Source organism: Myotis nattereri (assembly GCF_964212035.1).
Source record: "Myotis nattereri genome assembly, chromosome: X".
NCBI lineage: Eukaryota > Metazoa > Chordata > Mammalia > Chiroptera > Vespertilionidae > Myotis > Myotis nattereri.
This window is the reverse complement of record NC_138078.1, coordinates 18,358,838-18,370,375: the sequence shown is the minus strand read 5'-3', so window position 1 is coordinate 18,370,375 and position 11,538 is coordinate 18,358,838. Positions and strand designations below refer to the sequence as shown.

The 11,538-nt window shown below is 38.9% G+C and overlaps 1 pseudogene across 1 annotated transcript; it reads left to right on the top strand.

Annotated features, from left to right (window-relative positions):
- Positions 1–3,501: 3,501 nt before the first annotated feature.
- LOC308512024 (diamine acetyltransferase 1-like) lies at positions 3,502–4,462 on the top strand (annotated as a pseudogene). Its single transcript has 2 exons — positions 3,502–3,672; positions 3,994–4,462. The product of its transcript is annotated as a diamine acetyltransferase 1-like (transcript).
- Positions 4,463–11,538: the final 7,076 nt, after the last annotated feature.

The window sequence follows — 11,538 nt, the reverse complement described above, 5'->3', positions numbered from 1 at the left end:
AATTATCAGCTCTTCACTACGGAAGAGGAGTGAGAATCTAGTACCTCCTTATTATGTAACTGTAACTTAAATTTAAACAAACTTTATTTTCCTACTTTCTGTAAAGAATGGAATAACCCCATTTCAAGCATTAAATGAATTTAAATTATTAAGTTCAGGGCTCAAATATAATAAGCACTCAATAAATAGTAGCTTATTAATTCATTGCCATCTTCTTTAATAAGCTATAAAATATTCTGATCTTTGCAAGATTGGGGCTTCATTTGATTCTGGCGATTTATTTATCTACTCCACTAACCAACCTAATTAGGAGGACTCTATCCTGGCTGCTAGACTTCCATAACGCTGAACACCTGCCTGCTCATGGTCCCTGAGTATTACTTTGCTTTTAATTACACACCATTGTGCTATGCTTATTTATTGGAATTTCCTGGCTTTTATTTTGTTTATTTCCTTTTATCTTGGGTTCCTGATGCCAACTGAACATGTTTTTTTTACGTATTGAAAATTGTGCTTTTCCCTTAAGTGGATGCTTTCTCTGTGGCTGGAATAGAGGATATGTCTCTACCCGCAGCCTCGTCCAAATTGCAGGTTTAATTTCAGGCTTTTGTGAGATTGGTCCATGCTGTATGTGTACCATAAAAATCAGGCAGTTGAGTAGTGAACAACCAAATAGGCTAAAAGAAACCAGACAAGCCCAGCCAGCATGGTTTAGTGGTTGAGCATCAGCTCATGAACCAGGATGTTATGGTTCAATTCCAGGTCAGGGCACATGCCCGGGCTGGGGGCTCAATCCCCAGTGTGGGATGTGCAGGAGGCAGCCAATCAGTGATTCTCTCTCATCATTGATGTTTCTATCTCTCTCCGTCTTCCTTCCTCTCTGAAATCAATAATATATATATATATATATATATATCAGACAATATGTGCAGAAGAAATGCTGTACATTGAAACCTATCTCTTAAAACTTCTTTTTAGTTTCTATTCCTTGGACATGAGTATGTGTGTGTATGTGTATACATGTTGTGTAAGGAGTGTGGGTATATATGTGGAAATGTTGTTTAAGGTATGTGTGCTTACCTTAAACACACGTGCTTAGTTTTGGGTTAGATGTTGAGAAGGAAGAAATTTATAGAATGTAAGCAAATTTTTGCCTCCAGGACATCTGTGATAAGGAGGAGCAGTTAGTGAGGAGGGCTTCAGTGGCAATGGTCAATTAAAACACATTACAAAATTATCTATTAGACCGAGATGTGAGCCTGTTAAAAGTAACAGAGAAGCATCCGAGGAATTTTAGTCTTCTTAACCTTATAATTAATATGAAATGGTGGGTTTTGTTAGAGAAGGATTGGGAGAAGCATTTTCTTCCTTCTTTTCTTCTTCCTTTTTTTTTTTTTTTGGAAGAGCATTTTCTTCAGCGATAACTGTACCTTAGAGACCACCGTATCCCCAAAGTGGGAAGGACAGAATGGAATACCTTCTAACCTCAAATAGAATCATAGTAGCTTCATAGAGTTTATCTGGTAATATTTTAGCAGGTTAATTTGGAAGGAATAGTGTTGTGAATTCCTTCCCTCCCAAAGGGGTAGGTATGGTATTGCTTCCAAATCCTAAGTCAAGAGAGGCGCTTTAATGAGATGCCACAATTAGCTTACTATGTGTTCCTATAAATTTCATGGACACTGGAAACTGGTATTTAACTCATACCAGCAGCAGGAAAGAGCTGTCTGTATAGCAATTAGGTTTTATTCCAAGTGCTTATTTGGGTAAAAATTGTTTGACTATGTCCTGTGGCCCAGATGTGAACTATAAACAAGAGAAAGTAAGAATATTTTGGGTTTTTTTTTTTTGGATTTTGATCAATGAAGTCCCTGGAAATGTTAGTTAGGTCATAGAATAAATAATCTGGAAGGTTTTCCAGATGTCCAGGGGCTGGAGAATAAAAGGGAAACTCAGGAGCCTAGATATGCCTATGATTTTCCTCATTGATGAAAAAGCATGTGAGATATATTCCCGTAATTAGGGGACCCCCAAAGGAAATCATGAGAATGCTTCTATCAGATACCTATTGCCACAATAATAGTGAATATCAATCAAAAAACCCTCATCCATGTACAATAATAACTTTATGGTTCATGCATCTAGAGTTGTCATCTACATGTCTACTGATCTGGGCTTTGGTTCATATACATGTTTAAGGATGGTTGATTCAGCTTCATTTAGGATGCTTTTGGCTGGAACAACTGAGATGACATGTAACAGCCTCTGGCGAGCTAGCACAAACATTCTCTCATTACAATGGCAGAGGCACAAAATTGAGGGCAAGCCTGCTCATACCAACATTTTTCAAGCTTTTATGTACATCATGATTGTTCACATTCCATTGGCCATCCCCAGAGACAGACTGAAGGAGCATTATGAAGTTTCAAGGAAAAAGTGATGAATAAAGGAGAGGTGAAGACTTGGGGAATTTTTTCAATTAGTCTATCACATGAAAAAACAGAGTCAGAGTCAGATTTAATCAAATCTAGGTCCAAAGAGTGCTAGAGTTAAATCACCATGCCATTACAAGCAAACAAGAACTTTCCTACCCAATCTAGCTCTTCTCTTTCCCTGATATTCAATCATGTTGTAATTATCCATTGTGATGGGTGAGGTGGAGGAAGGCTAATGTCAACTTCCACCAGAAATGGGACCAAGCTCAGGCAGGTGAGAAGACTAAATTTTAGAACAAATTGAGACATTTTTAAAATGATTTTATGAGACCGGATATCCTAATTACTGAATTGAGACTGTATTTTGGAACTAAAAGCAACAGTTGAGCATTTATTACCTTAGTGTGCTTAGAGAAGCCATGGGGCAGGCCTTGAATTTTCATCCTGAGGCTGGTGAAGAACCACCCATACTCAGTAAATATAGAGAGACAATCAGAGAGAAAACTGAAGGTACTTTGTAATTAAATTCTAGCAGTAATTCTTAGTTAAGTAATTACATTACTTCAATAAACAGCGTATGGTAGTGGTTGAGAATTAGAAATCAAGAGCCAAACTATAGTTCCTAGGTTCAAATCTCAGCTCCATTTCTTGTTAACTTGAGCATATTTTGTGGTTTTTAAATTTTAATTTAATTTTCTTTTTACAACTATGCTTCAGTTTTCTTACCTAGAAAATTGAGATAGTATTTTAGCAACTTCAAAGCATTGTTGCAAAGATTGATTGAGCTAATATATTTCAAGCATTTCAAATAGTGCCTGGTACACAGTAAACACTTGATAATTGTTACTACAATGTACTATTTCTGTTTAAAAATAAACTTTCTACAATGATATGGGAAATGTAGTAAACTGATTGGAGATTATACTAGCACATGATACACAGCCTGTCAAAAGTGCATCAGTTGGGCAGTTCCCCACTGGCTCTGGTCCCGTCTTTCAGTTGCTCACCGAGGCTTCCCGGGTCATGGTGCCAGCCTGACTGAGAAGAGGTTGCTCTCGGGAAATGAATGAAGAACCACTTTCTCCTGTTGTTCAAGTACAGAGGCTTAGTCCGCAAGGGGAAGAAAAGCAAAAGACGAAAATGGCTAACTTCGTGATCTGCCCTGCCACCGCCGCTGACCGCTGACAACTGCAGTGACATCCTGCACCTGATTAAGGAACTGGCTAAATATGAATACACTAGAGGTCCAGTGCATGAAATTTGTGCACAGGGTTGGGGGGCCCTCAGCCTGGCCTGCACCCTCTCACAATCCGGGACCGCTGGCTCCTAACCACTCTGCCTCCCTGCCTGATCGCCCCTAACCACTCTGCCTGCCTGCCTGATTGCCCCTAACCACTCGCCTGCCTGCCTGATCGTCCATAACCACTCTGCCTGCCTGCCTGATCACCCCTATCTGCTTCTGCCTCTGCCCCTGCCACTGTGGCTTCGTCCAGAAGGACGTCCAAAAGCTTGTTTGGCTGTCTGATCTAATTAGCATATTATGCTTTTATTATTATAGATAGAAGAACAAGTAATAATAACTGAAAAAGATCTGCAGGAGGATAGTTTCGGAGAGCATCCCTTCTACCAGTGCCTGGTGGCAGAAGTATCCAGGGAGCACTCCCAAAGGACACAACATAATTGGTTTTGTCATGTACTATTTTACCTATGACCCATGGATTGGAAAACTCTCATATCTTGAAGACTTCTTCATAATTAGTGATTTTAGAGGCTTTGGGATAGGATCAGAAATTCTGAAGACTCTGAGCCAGGTTGCGATGAAATGTCGCTGCAGCAGCATGCACTTCCTGGTAGCAGAATGGAATAAACCATCTATCAACTTCTACAAAAAAAGAGGTGCCTCTGATCTGTCCAGCGAGGAGGGATGGAGACTCTTCAAGATCGACAAGGAGTACTTGCTAAAAATGGCAGCGGAGGAGTGAGGAGTGCTGGTGTAGACTACAACTCCCATTGTATTTTAGAGCAAATACTCAACTTCTTTCTATCATGTTTGTAGTGAAATAAGAGAATGAGCACCCATTCCAAAGCTTTATTACCAGAAGTCTTGTTGCATGTTTGAAATGTGACCACTTTAAAGATAATGCAGTTTGGAGTCAGATTTATCCTTGAACATCTTTTGGTAACACAACATGGTGGTGTAATCTTAAAGAATATGAGAAAACTTCATTCTTGTGAGTCATTTAAGTGTGTACAATGAAAAATAAATAAATAAATGTGTACAATGTACACACTGATACTTAGAGTTTCTGTTTTGATTTTTTTTAAATAACCTACCCGTTGATTTCTAAAATAAAAAATAAATAAAAACAAAAGTGCAACCATTGCCCTGGCTGGTTTGGCTCAGTGGATAGAGCCAAATCAGCTAAGGCCCGGGTTGGTTTGATTCAGGTCAAGGGTACATACCTCGGTTGCATGCTTGAGAGGGTTGTGTGTAGTAAGCAACCAGTCTATGTGTCTCTCTCACTGATGTCTCTGTCTCTCCCCATCCCTTCCACTTTCTGTAAAGTTGAATGGAAAAATATCCTTTGGTGAGGATTAACCAAAAAAAAAAAACAACAAGAAAAAAAGATTATCTTTTGGATTGAAGTGAAGAGAATCAAATGGTTTCTGATATCTATAATAATAAAAGCATAATATGCTCATTAGACTGGACGACCTTCCAGATGAAGTAGGGGTGCGAGGGAAGCCCAGGTCTCAGGTGCCTGCTGGCAGCTTGAGGGAAGCTAGTGTCAGCAGTTGGGGGAAGGAAGGCCTATTCTTGCACTAATTTCATGCATCGGCCCTCTAGTGTGATATAAGATTTGTGTATATATTTCATCTTGACTGTATGTGACCAGTTACTTTAGAGATGTTGCTGTAGCATTTTGATATTTCAACAGATATGTTTCAGGAGTGTCTTGGCTCTAGCTTCCTAGCTGCTATAAGACTGCTCTAAGATCTGCTTTCACTAAAGAACTTTTATTTTATTTCAGTAAGAACTGCTCAATAAACCCTTTCTTAAGCAATCTCTCCTCTCTTCACAAGTGTTTTTCTTCCCACACAATCTGTCTGAATATTGATACAATCTTATAATCTTGACACAGGAATATGGATTCTGGCACTATGAATATAGATCATGTGGTTCCACAATGATTTCCAACTTTGAACTGGCACATTTGTATAAAATACTTCATGCTCTTGGGGGGGGAAAAAAAACTTTCCCACGCTATCCTGTGATTTCAAAAAAGAGGCATTTAATTAGGGATGCGTAAGCATCAGTATAGAAATATGACAAGAAAAGACTATGACAAGAGTGTAGACAAAGTGCAATGGATTTTCACAAACAATGGGCTTACACTGTCACCACATCCAGATACGTGTATCTTCCTTCATCTTCTCTCTCCAACTCTTCTTCAGCTCTGGGCCCCTGAAAGGTCTCCAGCTAACCTTCTAGGTATGAGAGTCCAATGCTACCCACCTCTCCTAAACATTCTCCCTGCCATATATCTCACTTTCTTTGTTACACCTTCTGAGAAATCCTCCTATTTATTGGAGTTCAGGAGATCAATGGACCATCAAAACAACCTTTTCCCTGCCAACCCCCAAAGAATATTTTTATGTTTTAATAAGAGTCTTATGGATATAAATGACCTCAATATGAAATTGATACTTTCAGATAGCCTACAGGGAAATGAAATATTAATGCAAATGAGATATTTAGTTTTCCTCAAAATTACACCACATGTACAGTTGCTTCTTGCCTATACAGATGAGTAGTTCTGAAGAGGAAAAAAAAAAGAAATAAAAAGGCAAAATAAAACCAGATGGTGATGTTTGCTGATTTCTGTCATTTTAACATTTGAAACTTATAAGTATAATGAAAATGGAAATAAACATGTTTACTGCCAGCAATATAATTATCTACCTCAGATTATAATTATTTAAAATTAAATCACCTCTCCCTTTCAATAGTATAAGTTCTCAATGACAAAGGCCATGCCACTTTTAACTCCCATAGCACCTATCATGGTATAATTATCACTAATAAAAAATACTAATGCACTTGTCATTTGTTGACTTGTTGATGGTAGCCATTCTGACAGGTGTGAGGTGATACCTCATTGTGGTTTTAATTTGCATCTCTCTGATGATTAGTACGTTGAGCAATTTTTTATATGTCTGTTGGCCATGACAAGTGCTGACGAGGATGTGGAAAAAAGGGAACCCTAGTACACTGCTGGCGGGAATGCAGACTGGTGCATCCACCATAGAAAACAGTATATAGGTTCCTCAAAAAATTAAAAATGGAACTGCCATTTGATCCACTTCTAGAAATATATCCTAAGAATCCTGAATCACCAATCAGTAAGAATGTGTGCACCCCTATGTTCATAGCAGCATTATTTAAAACTAGAGGCCTGGTGCATGAATTTGTGCACGGGTGGAGTCCAGCCAGCCTGCCCTGATCGGGGCCACCCCCTGGTCGAACTCCCAGTCAAACTCCTGGTTGAGGGGACAATTTGCATATTAGCCTTTAATTATATAGGATAGGTAAGATCTGGAAGCAGCCCAAGTGCCCATCAGTATATGAATAGATAAAAAGGTTTTGGTGCATTTATACCATGGAATACTATGTAGCTGCAAAAAAGGACCTCTTACCCTTTGAGACAGCATGGAGAGACCTGGGGAGTATTATGCTGAGCGAAATAAGCCAGTCAGTCAGAGAAAGACAAGTATCACATGATCTTGCTTATATATGGAATCTAAGGAACAAAATTGATGAACAAGATAGGGCCACAGATATGGAAGCATTAAACAGACTGACAGATCTCAGAGGGAAGGTGGGAAGGAGGGCGGAAAGAGATTAACCAAAGAATTTATAAGCATATATGCATAACCCATAGACACAGACAATAGATAGGTGAAGGCCTGGGATGGGGGCAGTGGGAGATGGGTGAAGGGGGACAAGGTGGGGAGGGAAATGGGGGACATCTATAATACTCTCAACAATCAAAGAAATTGAAAAATAATAATGCAATAATAATAATAACTACCATAGCTGTTGAAAAGAAAAATCACAAACTAAAATACAAATAACCATAAGAAAGATAATTTAAAGCAACTAAAGATCCATTACAAAGAGAAAGCATTTTGAGAATAGCTGGATGATTCTCAAGATTATCCTTGTCATCCCCAAAGATCCTGTGACAGAATTTCAAGGAAAATGCAGTTTTCAAGGTGGAAACTAAAAAGAGTGCTATTTATATGACTTTGTGAGAGGTAGACAAGACAACTGGACATGTCTGAAAACATGTGTGACAGAGGGATGACTAGTCATGAGCATTGGAGATAGGATGTTTTTTAGAGTCTGAAGGACAGCCACACTCCATGGTGGTCAGGCATAATGAGACTGCCAGGAACCCCCACAGGGGGAGGAGGCAAAGGAAGCCATAGCAGTGGCCTCTCCCTCTTGACATGGATCTCACTGTCTCTATTTCCAGGAGACAGAAAGGCGAGGGAAAATAAAACATAGTACAAAGTATTTGACAAGACTTTCAGGACCATAATTGAGAACTTCTGAGGATGCCAGAATAAATTAGAAATTTATATGGTGGGAGCATGAATTCCTCAAAACTGTGATGGGATTGAGTGGACAAAACAAACAAACATGACCATAATGTATCACGTAGCAATTAAAAAGTGCCAATGTGGCTTAAATATTTCATATGCATACATTCACATCCAATAACGTGGTCATTTAGCAATTGGAATATGGCTAGTGTGACTGACAAGCTTGATTTAAAATTTAATGTAATTTAAGGAATTCACACTAAGTTTAAGTGGCTATATGTATCTAGTGGTCACTGTATTGACAGCACAAATTCTAATCCTTAAGAGAAGTCAGAGATTATGTTTTTAATACCCTGTAGTTTAGGAATGTTGAAACTGAGTAAAGAATGTAGAGCAACTTGATCAAGATCACATCTAGAATATTGTCTACAACATAAATATAGAGGGTTCTGACTAAAAAACACATACTCTTTTCCCAATATTACAGCTCTTTGTCCAGTTTTCTAGAATGACTGATAATTTCATTTATCTTAGTTTAAAACTAAATACCATGCATACCAAAAGATATATGTAAGAATGCTTCACTGTTGGGCATGTATTGAAAACTACCAACAAGTCAAATGAATAAGTGAATTCTATTCACACAATAGAATATTATACACCAATGAGAATGAAGTACAATTAAACCTCAGTTCTCAAATGTTTCACATCTCAAACATTCTGGTTCTTGACCAAGTTCATGGAAAAAATGTCTCAGTTGTTGAACAAAATTTAGGTTTTGATCTGGCAACTCTTTCATGCTGGTATCTCAGCATGATAAAAAGCATCTCTCAGGCAACAAAGGAGAGAATGCTTTTGTTGCTGGTGAAATCGATGATTAGCACAATTTTAAACATAAACGGTATGAAAGTGCTCACAAAACAACAATCACAGGCAAGTGAAGAAGTTGAGAAATTGTTGTCAATTTGGATAAACTAAAAGCAGCGGGCATTTCGGAGGCGATGGTCTATGGAAAAGCAAAGATGCTGCATACTGACCTCCTGAAAGACATCCCTGGAACCAGTACTGAAAGCGATTTGTCTAAGGCTACTTGGGGGTGGTTTGATAAATTTAATAAAAGAAGCATTTGTTTATAGACTAAACAGTACATTAGACATGTACTGTATGTAAGAAAGGTTAAAATAGGGAATCAATTGTGGGCCTGAAACAGATTAATTCAACTGACATGATTTCTAATGGGAAAAAATGATTTTGTTTTCGAGCAAATTGTATCTCAAACAGCCTTCCAGAATAAATTAAGTTTGAGAACCGTTGTTCCACTGTATCTACAACTCCATGTAACACTTTAGATAAAACTTACCAACAATATTGAGTTAAGCCAAAGCCAAAAGAGCATATAATGCATGATTCTATTGGTATATAAGTACTTAGATTAAAATAACCTCAACTATTAAAAGTCAGGGCAGCTCTGGCCAGCATGCTCAGTGGTTAGAGCGTCGGACTACACACTGGAAGGCAGTGGGTTTGATTTCCCGGTCAAGGGCATGTACCTGGCTTGCAGGCTTAATCCCAGGCCCTGGTCGGGGCACATGCGGGAGGCAACCAATCGATGTCTCTCTCTCACTTCGATGTTTTTTTCTCTCTCTCTCCCCTTCCCTCCTCCCTGCCACTCTCTCTAAAATCAATGGAAAAATGTACTCAGATGAGGACTAACAACAAGAAAAGTCAGGGCAATTGCTCCTCCTGCGGGCATAGGTGAAGGAATGGTGAATGGCGGGTGGGCAGTCACTGGGAAGGAGCGTAGGGTAATTTCTGGGCTATTGTGCTATTTCTTGCTCTAGTCTAGATACTGGTTATACTTGGTGAAAATTCATTCAGTTGTACACTTATGATACATACATTATATTAGTTTTACATTGCTGCCTAACACATTACCACAAACTTAGTGGCTTAAAACATAAATGTATTATCTCACAGCTTCTGTAGAGGACTCTGTGCATAACATGGATGGATTCTCTGCTAACAGACCCATCAGGCAGGCATCAAGATGTTGTCTGGGGCTGAGGTTCTCATCCGGAGGTTGTGGTCTTCTTTCAAACTCATTGGTGGTGCTTAGAATTGTTTGCCTTGCTGTTGTAGTACTGAGTTCCCCCTTTTACTGCCAGCTATAGACTGCTCTTATAAGCTAGAGCAACGATTTCCAACCGTTTTCATCTCATGGCACACATAAACTAATTACTAAAATTCTGTGGCACACCAAAAGTATATTTTTTTGCTAATCTGACAAAAATAGGTATAATTTTGATTTACAAAAATAATTAATAGTAGTCACATACCCTTTTTGCTACAAAGTGACTTTTTAAAAAATCAGGTGCCTATACTTGTATATAAGGATTTCTGGTAATAAAAATTAACCAATCAGGCTGTGACCGGTTTGGCTCAGTGGATAGAGCGTCTGCCTGTGGACTCAAGGGTCCCAGGTTTGATTCCAGTCAGGGGCATGTACCTTGGTTGTGGGCACATCCCCAGTAGGGAGTGTGCAGGAGGCAGCTGATCAATGTTTCTCTCTCATCGATGTTTCTAACTCTCTATCCCTCTCCCTTCCTCTCTGTAAAAAATCAATAAAATATATTTAAAAAAAATTAACCAATCGGATGCAACCTTATTATGCAATGTGACCAATAAGATGGAACTCTATTATATGACCCCTATATTTATGGTTCAAGACAGGGCATTCACACCTGATGGCTATTGTGTTGGCCATTGTCATTTTTTTCTTTGACAGTTTCAGGGAAAGGTCAGCATTCCTGACTAAAGAGTCAAGTATTGGCCTTAGCCAGTTTTGCTCAGTGGATAGAGCATCGGCCTGCAGACCAAAGGGTCCCAGGTTTGATTCTGGTCAAAGACACGTACTTTGGTTGCAGGCTCCTCCCTGGCACAGGCCCTGGTCGGAGCACTTGCAGGAGGCAACCAATCGATGTGTTTCTCTCACATTGATGTTTCCCTCTCTCTTCCACTCTCTCTAAAAGATCAATAGAAAAATATCATTGGGTGAGTATTAACCAAAATAATAATAATAATAGTCAAGGTATTGCATGTTATAAAAATTCTTGGGGCACACAGATTAAAAATTGCTGATCTAGAGATTGTCCATAGGTCACCATAGCAATTCACAACATGTATATTTGCTTTTTAGGCCAAATGTTGCATGCCTCTGACTTCCTCTTTGATCAGATGGAGAAACTCTCAACTTTTAAACAAATCTAGCCCACTAATTACCAACTCCAAAGGTCAACTGATTTGGCAACTTAATTATATTAGCAAAATCCATTCTCAGAAGTACCTAGATTAGTATTTGAGTAAGTATCTGGGAGAAAGTATGCATGCAGCAGGGGTTGGGAATCTTAGAGTGCCATCTATGAATTCTGCCTATTGCAGGTACCACTTTTTATGTCTACACCATAATTGAATAAAAGGTTTAGGTAATTCTTAA